Genomic DNA, 14,779 nt, shown 5'->3' with positions numbered 1-14,779 from the left:
AATTTGACGCTTGTGCCCTTGATTTATACGCTCTAAAATATCTTCTCTCTTCTTCTTTCTGCTCCTGCCGCCAACTTCTAGTTCTCCCACGTCCGGGCGACGACATCTTATTTTTACTCCAATTTCATCTCTTTTGCATCTGCCAGGTCAGGTAACAATAACTCCTAGTTCCGGCAGATGCATTACGCACCTGAACTCATTAACACAGATTAGCGCCCCAAATGCATAGAATGTTAACCCAAAACCAATGCATAAAACGAGCCATATCACATGCCGACGCGCCTCAAGCCTTAATCAGAGCACCCACTAATGATCAAGCACCCACTAATGATCAAGCGCATGCAGAGGAGGAAGGGGCCATTGGACAGAAGGACGGTGGAGATCTGGCGCCTCAAAACCCCTGTTTTGGAGACTGCTGTGGGGGAAACCCCAAGGATATCTGAGGGGGAAACCCCATTTCTGTACGTCCCCATTTACATCTGTAGCGGGGGAAAACACTGGTCAAATTACTGAGGGGGAAACCCCAAAAACTACAGAGGAGGAGACTCCGAAATTATCTGAGGGGGAAACCCTGAAAATCACTTAAGGGGAAACCCCATTCATGTTTGCTGAGGGGGAAACCCCAGGACTATCTGTGAGGGAGGAGATCCCCGTTTATGCTGATGTACAGGAGCCAGGGAAGGAGGGCTACACGATATTGTGGATCTGGTGGATGTGCCAGAGGAAGAAGACTCACTGGTAAATCCAAGGGAGTCTAGGAGAAGGGCGCGAAGGAGCGCACTGGACGAGGTGGTTGACATTGACCAGTCCAGAGGATGAGAATTCATTGCCCCAAGGGGCAGGAAGTGTACAGGAGGAGGACGCGCCTGGGTCGGAGGAGGAAGTGGATGATGCGGAGGAATGCCGCATTGCTATGGCACGCAAGCGTAAGGGCAAGAAGGTAGCCACTCCCCAGCCCGGGAAGTCAAAGAGAATCTCTTCCGTCAAGGAAGCAGAAGCGCCACATTCCGCTTCAAGGCAACCACCGACCCAGATTCCGAGTCGATCTCCTTCCGCCTATTCAATATCGAGAATGCGATGAGTGTCAGAGAGTGGTCTCTCTGGATGGGACTGTTTACAAACGCAGAGGACGGAGAGGTTATCTGGGATGACAGGATGTTTGGCCCACCGAGGAACACGCCCGGATTCACACCGTAGACGGCATGGGAGTCTATAACGCACGCCAGTAGTGGAACCTTCAAGACCAGTGTGTCGAAGGGAATCCATATCACAGACCACCTCCTTTGATTTGCGCAATAATTCATCGCTATAACCTCATGGGTACAGCCAGTTCAAGCCTCACCACCATCGAGCTCCACTTTACTTGGTGCATGTCGAAAATAATTAAAGTCCACTTTGGCTATTGATTGGCCCAAGCCTGCCACCAAATGACTGCCAACCCCTCCCGCTACATGTATACCTACCATCTCCTGGGCGCCTATATTGAACGGAATTTTGTAATGAAGATAGGGAAGGCGGAGCCCAATGTGATGATGTGCGAGCCCCCAGAGCTATTCAGCCTGGAGTATTTCTTCAATAAGGGGCTCTTATACATGGAGGGTCAGGAAGTGTGCTTCTACAACGTGGGAGCAGCTGTGGAGAAGGTGAAAAGGGAGCCAGAAGAAGAGGTGGTGAGTGAAGATGTTGAAGAGCTGAGGAATGAGATAGCCATGATGCGAGAGGAGCTGGGCGGGGCCAGAATGGAGTTGCAGGCCATCAAAGGGAGTATTGATGCCCTGGCCGAGAGATCATCAGCCCAGAATGAAAGGATGTCTGATGCGGTTAGGTTGATGAAAAAGATGGCAGAATGGCTCGAGGAGAAATTCTCCCAGACCCAGCAGAGGCTGCCTCCTGGACCCGGTAATGCGGCCAAGTAGCCTGGTCAGGAAAGCTCGTCACTCCAGCGACCCCTGCCCCCGTCTAAGCCTTTGGTAGCCACACCTGCATCGCCTTCCCTTGCATCTGTGTCTGTGAAGAAGCCCCTGTCTAAGCAACCTGTGATAGCTGAAAAGGTGCCGGTGTCGAAAGAAAGTGAAGTTGAACCGCCCCAACGTACCACCCAAGTCTGGTCCCCGAGGGGGCCAGACTCAGAATTGATACCCCCGATGACCAAGTAAATTTTACATTTCAGTTTTTATTTTCTTTCTTTTCGTATGATTTTTTTTTATGCTGAGCATATTATAATTGTTGTTACGTGCACTCTCCCACTTAGCCCAATCCTTGGTCTAAGTGTGAGAAGTTTATGTTTAGGTTGAGCATGTTGTTTTTCTTTTCGTAATTTTGTCTTCTCCCACTTAGCCCAAGCCTTGGTCTAAGTGTGAAAAGTTTATGTTTATGTTTAGCATGTCGTTTTTCTTTCTGTATCTCTGTCTTCTCCCACTTAGCCCAGTGCCCAGTCTAAGTGTGAGAAGTTTTCTTCATATGTTTTGTATGTGTTTGTTTTCTATGTTTTGTTTTGATTGTGTGCACCAACTTTCCTATTTCCCCCCTTCACTGGGATAGCTTGGAGACAAGCTAGAGTGAAGTGGGAGGGGGGAGGGAGTTAGTGCAATCTGTGCTCAGCATGCGTAAGAGTCATTAGGTCTAGGAGTTAGTTTTTTTTTAGGTTTTGTGTGTTTTAAGCATGAACCGGTAAAGATAATAAGGCAAGATTCCCTTAGCGAGAGTAATTGAAGATATGATGCATTACAACTTTGAGGCCTCTTTCCTTAATAAGCTGAAATCGGTTTGGAAGAAGTAAGAACAATAGAAAATGCCTTAGCTAACCTAGTTGTGAAGGCCCATAATATAAGTGAGTTATAAGCCTAAATACTGAGTGCTAACATGAAAAAAGGGGTTGCCATCTGATGCTTAGGGAGAAGAATCTAGGAATGAGAAAATAGTGAAAGAAAAGAAAAAAATACATTTGGAGGAATAAGCTGGACGAAGTCCAGAGAAAAAAAAATGATATTTTGGAGGTATAAGCTGGACGAAGTCTAGGAAAACAAGGAGGTATAAGATGGACGAAGTCCAGGAGAAAAAAAAAAAGAAAGAGAGAGAAAATGAGGTTAGAAGGAGAAATTCTCATAACCCAAAGCATCAGTGGCAGAAAATAACTTAGAGAGATCGATCCTAACATCCCTGGTGAGGAATGAGTATTCGAGTGAATCCAACAACTTGTAAGGCCAAAGGCTCTCTAGACGAACCGACAAATCGACTAGGTGGACGAAGGGAAGGGGAGGATTTGGAGAGTGTAGAGTATTAGATTGACCATAAACTTGTTTAATCGACTAAGTTGATTCATGCTTATATATTTTGTTTCCTTAAGTGTTTGTTTTCTATCTCTTTCTTTTTATATCAGTAGTGTGTCTAGGTCTAGGTGTCTAAGTGTATTTAGGGGTCGGTCATGAAATAACCATGCATTGAAATTCGCCTTATTTCTTTTTCTTGTCTTTATACTTGAGGACAAGTATGGTTTAAGTGTGAGCAGTTTGATAAGGCTAATTTCATGCATTGGTTATGGGGTTAAATTTTGTAATTTCCCGGGTCTAACAAGGTTTTGTAAGCCAGGTGTGTAGAGAAAATGCCAGATCCAGGAAGAAAGGGGAAGATTGCCTGGAGAAGGAGGCTGGCAGAGAAAGTGAGCAGAAAAAAAGAGAGTTTACCAGACGAAGGAGCATCCTAGAAAAAGGGAAGAATGGGGAATACAAGGAAGAATCTAGAAGCTCCACTCCTTATAAATAAGAGCATGCGGCGTACATGATGAATCATCATCCATCATCTTTTAGATCTTAGCTCATCTTTCTCACACTCTACACACACTCTAGGGGGTAGAATTTGGGGGTTTGGTTCGAAATTTGGAAATCAGTTTGTGCAACACCGTCTCTACGCGAGGCGAAGATACAATTTAGTTTCCGTTTTAAGTTTCTGTTCTGAATTTCCCGAGACTTCGCTATTCGAAGCTCAGCCTTATTTTGTTAAATATCTGTTGAATCTGCGCTTGTTTAGCTATGGAAGTTGTTGCTATGGTTTCGTTTCATGTTATTACTATTTTTCTTGTTACTTTGGATGCTTTTAGCGATTGATCTGAGTTTTTGAGTTGAATTGTGTGGAGATCATAGTTGATCAGTTGAATCTGGTTGAATCGGTGTGATCGAAGATGGGAATTGCTACAGTTTGTTGTGGATGGCTTGGAGCCAGAATGGATGAAGCGTCCTGTGTTTGGATTTGTTCATATCTGCATGTTTTTTATGTTTAGTTTCTGTTTTCTCATTTACTTCGTCTAGCAATAGTAGATCTGCTTAGTCTTAGTAGTTAATCGTAGTTTAATGGTTTAATTTAGCTTGCTCTGTTTAGTTTAATAGTTTACATTGTTTTCCTCTGCTTTTTGTGATCAAGGATCGTTAGAGAAGATGAAGCTAGTTGTTGGTTGAGCCTTTAGTTAGTTATTTTTCAGCTTTTCATTCGTACTTTGCTAATTTGGGAAATGGTCCCCACGATCTGTTTTTCCTCTGTCTAGGTTAATTTAGGAAAAGTCATTTACTAGGTCTGGTAATTGTTTTCGCTAGAGAGTGATCTTGTTTGCGTCTTGTTTTTCCGTCATGAATGTTTCCGTTATATTTGCCTACGTCTAGCTGTTAGAATAGAGCATTTCATTTTCCGAGTCTAGTAGTTAAATCTCAACCCCACAAATGCGTGGCAGCAGCCAAAACAAGTGTCCAAATTCTCTTGCATGTTTACTTACGCTTCCATCTCTGTGGGATTCGATCCATACTGCCTTATACTAGGTTTTAGTACTGTGGGTTGAGGGTTTTTAAAAGCAAGGGTAAGATTGTGTGCCTAACGACCGAGGTTTCAACGATTCTCTGAGTTCCTAGACCTCGCGATCTAGTGGATTCTCTGGATCTGAGAAGTCTGACTATTTTTTACACACACAAAGGACCTATTCTTGGCTCTTCAATATTGGTCAAACTTCTCAAATCCAGAGAATCCGCTAGATCACAGGGTCTAGGAACTCAGGGAATCATTGAAATCCTCAGTCGTTGGGCACACAATCTTTTTCTATTTCAAAACCCTCAATCCACGATACTAAAAACTAGTATAAGGAAGTAGGGATCGAACCCCACAGAGATGGAAGCGTAAGGAGGCATTTAAGAGACGTTGAAAAAGGGTTTTGGCTGCTGCCACGCCACTTTGGGTTGAGAAGGAAAACATAACGAATGCATGCATGATGAAAATAGAGATGTAAACAGATCAACACTTTGGCAACGAAATTTACCAGACCTAGTGAGCAACTTCCCTAAAATGCCTAGACAGATGAAGAACAGATCGTGGGGACCATTTCCTAAAACAGCAAAGGTACGAATGAAAAGCTGTAAATAACTAACTATGAATTTAACTAACAACTAGCTTCATCTTCACCAACGATTCATGATTACAAATGCAGAAAAACAAAGTAAACATCAAATCGGAAATGTAAAGCAACAATCAACGCAAACATAATATGAAAATGTAACATAAACTTCCACAGCTAAACGATTACGAATTCAACAACGATTCAACAAAATAAGGCCGAACTTCGAACATCGAAACTCGGGGAAATTCAGAGCAAAAATTAAAACTTAAAGCAGTAAATTGTTTCTTCGCCTCACGTAGAGACGGTGGTACACAACAGTGATCAAACTACGAACCCCGACCCCATGAATTTCCGGTATCCACCTAAATGCGTGTGTAGAAGTGTGAAAAGTGAGCTAAGAGTAGAAACGAGAGATTGTGATCAGGTGTGTTGCGTGCTCTTTTTTATAGGCATGGAGTTGATCTTCTAGAATCTTCTCTTGAATTTTTGTTTTTGTCCTCCATCTAGAAATCTCCTCCGTCTGGTAACTTTTTTCCTTTTTCTGCTCACTTTCCCGCCAGATTCCTTCACCAGGTGATTTCCTCCCTTCCTTCCTGGATCTGGCTGTTTCTTCTACACACCTGACTTAAAAGCTGTGTTAGACCCAAGAAACTACTGAATTTAACCCCATAACCAATGCATGAAATTAGTCTTATCAAACTGCTCACACTTAAACCATACTTGTCCTCAAGTATAAAGACAAGAAAAAGAAATAAGGAGAATTTCAATGCATGGTTATTTCATGACCGACCCTAAAGACACTTAAACTCCTAGACCTAGGCACACTACTGACATAAGAAGAAAACACATACTTAAAGAAAAATAAAAACAAACACATACGCATGAACTAGATCAATTTTAAGAAGCCGTCCCCACAAGCTTAAGGTCAATCCAATAGTCTACACTCTCCAAATCCTCCCTTTCCCTTCGTCCACCTAGTCGGCCTGTCAGTTCGTCCAGATAGCCTATAGCTTCACCAATTGTTGGATTCACTCGATCACTCATTGCTCACCAGGGATGTTAGGATCGATCACTCTAAGTTATGCCCTACCACTGATGCCTTGGGTTATGAGAATTTCTCCTTCTAAACCTCCTTTTTCTCTTAAACATTTTTTATTTTTCCTGGACTTCGTCCAGCTTATACCTCCTCATTTTCCTGGACTTCGTCCAGCTTATACCTCAAATATATATATATATATATATATATATATAGGGCAGCATTAGGGTCCTTTTTCCCCTTAAGTGTCTATTTACTTCTTAATCTCATCCATTAGATTAGAGTAGTGGACGGTCAAGATCAATCTTGTTTAATGCAGCTTGTTTTGCATTATTGGGTCTATTTTGTGCATTATAAGGGCATAATAGTAATCATATAATGGCTGAAAAACGTTTCAAAATGGAAGGTCCGATAATTAAGCGGGATTTTCTTAGTCCTTCCATCTTCTTACTCTCTCTCTCACTCCATCCCATCAAACCACGATCAAACAATCTCTCCCCTCATTCAAACCGCTTAAAACCCTAGCCGCCTCCCAAAAAGCGATAGAAACCACCGCGACAAGCATTAATCTCCGTCAAAAGAGGCTCCGTTCGGCAATTCGGAGTCACAGAAGTCAGGGGTCTGTTCGCTTGATCCGTGGGAAGTCGATTCTCGCCACAGTATTCAACGATGATCGCCGATTCACACAGTCAACGGTGGGTATAAAAAGCGTGGTTTTTGGTCATTTTCTGGAGTATTGCACAAATCTGTGTTGGTTAATTTTGATGAAAAAACTGAAATTGGTAACTTTTGAACTAGGGTTCTTTCCATTATTTATTGTTTTTAGTTTTTTCCTGAGTTCTTTTTGGTTTATGTTCGATTATGCTTGGGATTATATGTTCGATTTTTGTGGTTTGTTTTTGGTTTCAGGAAAGTTTCGATTGTGTATATTTGTGTTGTCGATACTGTCGGTTTCTTTTTTTTGGCTGATTATGAGTTATGTCTCTGATTTTGGTCGATGTGGATGAACGAATATCACTGATTTCGTTGGTGTGTATTACAAAGCATCAATGACGAAGAGAGGTAGACCCGGCAGCAGTCAACCAACACCGGCTGAAGGTTTTGTAATTATTTCCCCCGTTTTGATGCATTATTCGTTGTCTTTACCACATTATTGATTAGTAGTGTTGCATTTGTGTCATTTATTCATGGATTAATTATGCATTATTGGCAATGTTGTGTGTTTCATGAATTGTTTTGACTATGAAACGATTGGGTCACTATTAGAGGAAGCATTATTTGTTGGTTGTGTGACATTATTGACTGTTGGCTGTGTGTTGACGTATGCGGTAGTGTGCGTGTAAGCTGAAGCGGGTATTACTCTCTTTGATGCATTTCCTACAATAACCACTGGTATATGATGCATTATGTATGCTTTGTTGTACATTATTGTCTACATTATTGCATTTGATTTGTGTATCATTGGAAATTTTTTGTTGGATGTATGCGAGGAGGGTCTTGACATTAGCACATTTTTGTTTCTGTTTAATTGTTGCATTATTGGGAGTGTGGTGAACATTGGTCATGTCTTTGGTAATGGCTACTTTCTGCTTTGTTAAGATATCATAGATGCACATTATTAGTGTTGATTTTATGCATTACTATGAACTGTTCGTACATTATTATAACAGCAGTGTTGATTTTATGCATTACTGTGAACTGTATGTACATTATGATAACAGCAGCTTTGTACATTATACATTTATGTTTATGCATTAATGCAATAAGTTACTGTTATTTTTTTCCAGCATCGAAGCAGCCAAGGATGGCTATAGACGAGGCAGTGGATGATGTTCTTCCACTTGCAATTGCACAAAAGTTCAGCTTCGAGAAGTGGGTCGAGAATTATGGGATCGAGTGATCGTATGAAGGGTGTTTGGAAACGATTTTTATTTTGTTATGAACTTGATGTTTTTTTTGATAACTCATGGTGGAATGGGGATTAGACGATTTGTGGCGGGGAATATTTTGGAAGAATATATATTATGATGCAACTGTTGCAAGCCTTTAAATATTTGGAACAATATATATGTTGTCAATAGCACCAAAACTTAATAATGTAAATTATGTACAAACTAATGTAGAACAACAGTAGTGTATATCATAATATTGTACAAAAAACTCAATATATTTTGTGCCGGGAGCTATGCCATCATGGTCTTGCAAAAAATAATGTATGTAAGTCAATAAATAATGTAATTAATATGTGCAGTAATGAACTTTACTCGAATAATAATGCACAGTGAGTTAACTGTGTATGAACAATAATGTACTACTTTTCCAATGATAATGGATATTAACATTTGAACAATGCATGATTTTTTACATTACTGTAATTATGGTTTCAAATAATGCCATTTGTTTCCTAATGAAGGTACTACAACCTTGCCCCATGGATTGCTAAACCCAAAGGGCATGAATTCAATTTCCTTTCAACATTATTCTCTTCAATATGTGCATTATTCACTGATCCGTGCACATTATTAGATACTATTGGTAAATTATTTACTATATCAAATCTTAAATGCATTAAAAAAAATTTAATTCATGTTGTGGTGCTATAAAGTAGCCCCATGGGTTGCCAAACCCAATGAGAATGGTACTACAACCTAGCCCCATGGATTGCTAAACCCAAAGGACATGAATTCAATTTCCTTTCAACCTTATTCTCTTCAATTTGTGCATTATTCATTGATCCGTGCACATTATTAGATACTATTGGTACATTAAATTACTAAAATCGTACATTACTTTCTGCAAAATTACGAGTTGTCCAGTTGATATAAAGATGCTGCAAAAATAATTAAGTTAATCAACTATTATATTCAAGACTAAAAAATAAAAATAAATTAATGCAATATAACTACCAAATCATGGGAGACGTGAATTATAGATGGAGGCGTGAATAATGGAATGAAAATAAATGGTCAACATGTCAACTTCCTTTTCTACCCTTATTCGAATTTTTTAATATTTTAATTAAATACAAGTGGCTCTATTTTGAGCCATTAGATCTTTAAATTGAATGGTCAAGATTGAGAAGCAAAAAGAACAAAAGATGCAAAAAGGATGTGAATACATCCCTATATATATATATATATATATATATATATATATAAAAGGAGGTATAAGCTGGACGAAGTCCAAGGGGAATAGATCTAAGGGCAGGAAGCAACAATAACCTGACCCAGGAAAAAGGGAAAAACTCTCATAACCCGACGCTTCAGTGGTTTGGCATTAACTTAAGAGAGGTCCTAACATCCCTGGTGAGGAATGAGTGATCGAGTGAATCCAACAGTTGGGAAAGTAAAGGGCTATCTTGACGAACTGACAGATTGATTAGGTAGAGGAAGGGAAAGGGCCTATTTGGAGGAGTGTAGCCAGTTGGATTGACCTCAATCTTGTGGGGACGGTTGCCTAAAAGTTGAAACTAGTTCATGCATATGTGTCTATGTGTTTTCTTTTTAAGTGTTTGTTATCTGTGCATTAGTTGTGTCTAGGTCTAGGAGTCTGTTAGAGTCTAAAGAGTCGGTCAGGGTATAACCATGCTTTGGAATTCGCCTTATTCTTTTCTTGTTTTTATACTTGAGGACAAGTATGGTTTAAGATTGAGCAGTTTGATAAGGCTAATTCCGTGCATCGGTTTTGTGGTAGAAAAACACTTTATTTTGTTGGGTCTAACACAATTTTTAAGCCAGGTGTGTGAAGGAGACGCTAGATCCAGGGAAAGCTGGAGGCAATGGACTAGCAGAGGAAATTGAAGGAAAGTGAGCAGAACTGAAGGGAAAAGAATGGCTAAAAGAAGGAAGTCAATAGCTGAGGGCAACAAAGACTATTTATACCTCACTGGGCCCACTTCAGCGCCTATAAATAAAGGAGCATGCATCACACGCCATATACGATTTTTGCTCTTAGCTCACACACTCACACACACTTGAAAAATGGGAATTCTGGGGTAGTTTGGGGTTTCTAAGGGTTTCATCTTCAGAGAAAGTCGGTCGTAACACCGTCCTTGCGGAGGGCGAAGATACAATCTATTTACATTCTGTTTTTGCACTTTATTTCGTTCGAACTTCATCGTTTAGAAGTCGATTTGGTTGTTTCTATTTACCGATTATCTGAGCATTTGGTTTACGTTATGTCGGCGTTTATCTTGTGTTGATTTACGTTGCTTCTGTATTTGTTTGAAGTTTTATTTCGGCAGTTACATGTTAATCTCTGTTTTGGACAATTATGTGCTTGATCTGGGGAATACGGCTGTGGATCTGAATTGTTGTTGCTTATTGGTGGTTGTTGGTTGAATCTGAAGCTATGGATTTACTTTTGGTCGGAGTTTGTGTCGGATGCTTGGATCCGGAGTGGATTTAGTATCCGAGGTTGGATCTGAACATGGGAATCAAGTTGTGCATGGATTTCAGACTCTTTTGCTCTCTTTGCGGTTTTCTCCGTCTAGTAGCCGTAGATCTGTTTAGTTTTTTAATTGTTCTTTGTTAAATTGCTTAAATCCAGTCTGCTTTATTTTCCGATCACGTTTCATCTCTGTTTCTACTGAGTTTTTATGCAATTTAATTTGAAGAAGATGATGTCGCTGTTAGTTAGTACTTTAGTTAGTTGTTTTCCAGCTTTTCGTCCGTACTCTACTTTTTCAGCAAATGGTCCCCACCGTCAGTTTATTTCCCAGGTCTAGGTAGTTTAGAATTGTTTCTTAGATCTAGTGATTGTCTTGTTTTCCAGTTCTGTTCTGCCTAGATCTAGCTGTTAGCATAGAAGATTTCACTCAAGTTAGTCTAATTTCCTCAACCCAAAAATGCGTGGCAGCAGCCAACCCAAAAATAGTCCCGAATCCTTGAGCATGTCTAATTTCGCATCCATCTCTGTGGGATCGATCCCTACTTCCCTGTGCTAATTTTAGTATACGTGGTTGAGGGTTTTTGAAGAGGTATTCTGTGTGTCCGACGACCGAGATCTTCCAACGATCCGTGAGTTCCTAGACCTTGTGATCTAGTGGATTCACTGGACCCAGGAGACTTGTTATTCCTTACTGTGCACACAGTCTAAACAACTCTGCATTTCGTAAAATCCGAGCTTCATGGGGGCAAGGGGTCATGAAGATCTGTAAAGGTGTTATGTGCCTATTTAGAACTGTTAAAAAGTGCAACCTCTATGTATGTTCTGCTCAATCTGTGGTCAGTGTTGGTAATTCTGCTAATGTGGTCAAGGTTGATAAAACCATGTTGTGGGATAATAGGCTTGGTCATATGAGTGAAAAAGGGTCTAAATATATTGAAAAAAATGAACTTTTTACCTGAAAATGAGTTTCAAAATAGTCTCTCTTTTTGTGACACTTGTGTTTTGGGCAAACAACATAGAGTCTCCTTCCCTACACCTACTACGGAAAATATCAGTACTAGCGTGTTAGAGTATCTCCACATGGATGTGTGGGGTCCAGCCTTTGTTTCTACCCACTCAAGGTCTGTGTATTTCTTGTCTGTCATTGATGATTTTTCTAGAAAAGTGTGGTGTTTCCTTTTGAAACAAAAGTCTAAAGTCTTAGAAAAGTTTTTGACTTGGAAAAACCATTAAGGCTATTAGGACAGACAATGGTCTTGAGTTTTGTAATTCCCAAATGGATGTTTTGTGCTCCAAGTATGGAATTAAGAGACACAAGACTACCCCTTATACCCCCCAGCAAAATGCAGTTGATGAAAGGATGAACAGAACCCTTTTAGAAAAAGGTAGGTGTCTTTTGTCTAAGAGTGGTTTGTCTAAAAAATTTTAGGGTGAAGCCCTTCTGACTTCAGCCTACCTTGTGAATAGGTCTCCCTCAGTCCCTCTCAAGGGTAAATATCCTAAGTCTATATTCACAGGTAGAAAAATTTCTTTATCCCAATTAAGAGTCTTTGGTTGTAGTGCCTTTATGCATTCCAAAACTGACAAGCTGGATCCTAGATCCAAGTGTTTCTTGGATATCCTAAGGGTGTAAAGGATTATAGGATTAGGAATAGGAGTGAACCAGGTTTTAGGGTCACAATAAGTAGGGAGGTGGTCTTCAATGAGGATGAATTCCCATGTCTTAAAACTGCCCTTGATCTCTCTCCAATAAGTGTTGACAGTGAGCCTCTTAGTGAGGTGGAGTCCACTAACACTCTAACTGAGGTGGAGTCATCTAATGATGCTCCAAGTGAGGTGGAGCACTTTTGGAATACAAATTCTATAGACCCTGACCCTGAACCAGAGCCTTAACCTTAGCTTGAGCCCCAAAATGTGACTCATCATGATGACCAAGTTGTTGAGCCTCAACATGTTCCTAACCTTGTTTCATATTTGAAAAATTACCTCCTGTCTAGAGATAGAGGCAGAAGGAATGCCAATCCTCCTGTTAGGTACCTCGGTCTTGTGAATTTAATTACTCTTGCTTTTAATGTGCATGAATCTGATGGGGATGAACCTCAGTCTTATAAGCAGGCTCTCAAATCTAAGATTTGGAATCTGTGGCACAAAGCCATGGAAGACAAAATGCTATCTCTGAAAGTGAATTGTACCTGGTTAATTGTTCCCCTCATTGCTGGTGTCTCCATTGTTGACTGCAAGTGGCTTTATCAAAAGTACCTTTGATGCTTGCCTATATGTGAAAATTCTTGAAAAAGTTCTTGTGTTCTTATTGCTATATGTTGATGATATGCTGATTATGGGACCCTGCCTTAAATCTATCAAGCATGTGTAAGTTGTTCTGTGTGATAACTTTGATATGAAGGATCTTGGTAATGATCAAAAGATTTTGGGTATCAATATCTTTAGGAACAAAAGGGAGTTTGTCCTTGTGCTTCACCAAGAACCATATGTGCTTAAGATTTTGCAAAAGTCTAACATGTCTCCTGCTAAAACTGTTTTTGTGCCTTTAGCTGCTCATTTTCTGTTGAGTATAGATTTGTGTCATAAGATTTTGCAAAAGTCTAACATGTCTGCTGCTAAAACTGTTTTTTGTGCCTTTAGCTGCTCATTTTCTGTTGAGTAAAGATTTGTGTCCAAAGTTTGATACTGATATTGCTGCTATGAAAAAGGTGTCTTATGCCAATGCTATAGGTTCTGTTATGTACTTGCAGTATTCGGCCTGATATTGCTTATGTTGTTTCTTGCCTGAGAAGATTATATCTAACCCTGGACCTGTGCACTGGGAGGCTCTGAAATGGGTTCTTAGATATCTGAAACATACTGCAGAGTATGGTCTGTGCTTTTCGAAGTGTGATGATGGTGTTGATCTATGTGGTTTTGTTGATTCTAACTATGCTAATGACAAGGACAAGAGAAAGCCCACTACATCCTATGTGTGTACTGTGTGTAGGTCTTGCATAAGTTGGAAATCACAACTGCAACACATAGTTGCCCTCTCTACTACTGAGTCAGAATATATAGCTATCACAGAGGCTATGAAGGAGGCTATATGGTTGAAGGGAGTTCTCTCTGAACTTAAATTCTTAAAAGCTACTCCTGTTGTGTATTCTGATAGTCAGTCTACAATTCAATTATGCAAAAACCATGTGTTTCATGATAGGACCAAGCATACAGATGTTAGGTTCCATTTCATTAGAGATGTTGTTGAATAAGGTGCATTTACTGATAAAATCCTACTGACATGGGTACCAAATGTTTGCATGTTGATAAACTGCTCACTTGCATTAGAAGTTTGCATTTTGATTGTGTTTAGCATGTGCATGTCCCGGGAAAAGACCTTGCTGATTCTTTGAGCCTTGGCTTATTGAAATCACAAGGCAATTAAAGTCCTACAAGACTAATTGGCTTGCCATCTGGTGTCTTGTTAGGCAACCTGGTTATTCTCTTGACTAATGAGTTCTTAACTATTTGGTGTCTTGGGATAGCCTTGTAGGCTTTAATGAAACAACAATAGACTAAGGCTCTCCCTGTGTGCTCCTAAAGTAGTCCAAGGTGGAGAATGTTGAATATTTGTGGTCTATTTGTGGCAATGTTTTAAAAATCGGACCGCCAAGTGAACCGACAAGGCTATCGGTCCACGGGTCCAACCGGTTGAACCACTGTCGAACCGGAATACTGTAGCAAATATATATATAAATAAATATACATTGTAAGGAATATTAAAATATAATATATAATCATATATATTAATCATATAATACAAAAAAAATTAAATCATACTCCAAATATATATCTAAAAAATTAGTAATAATTAAATGCTCCACATATTACACAAAAATATTAAAACTTATATTTCATTAAGTATACATTGCATACAAATGTTAGTATTTAATGAATAGTAACATATAATTAAAACTTAGAAACTATAAATAATAATT

This window comes from Salvia hispanica, chromosome 4, assembly GCF_029641045.1.
Source record: "Salvia hispanica isolate PSC_SH4W2 chromosome 4, Shi_PSC_v1, whole genome shotgun sequence".
Lineage (NCBI taxonomy): Eukaryota > Viridiplantae > Streptophyta > Magnoliopsida > Lamiales > Lamiaceae > Salvia > Salvia hispanica.
Note: the sequence above shows the minus strand (reverse complement) of the source record.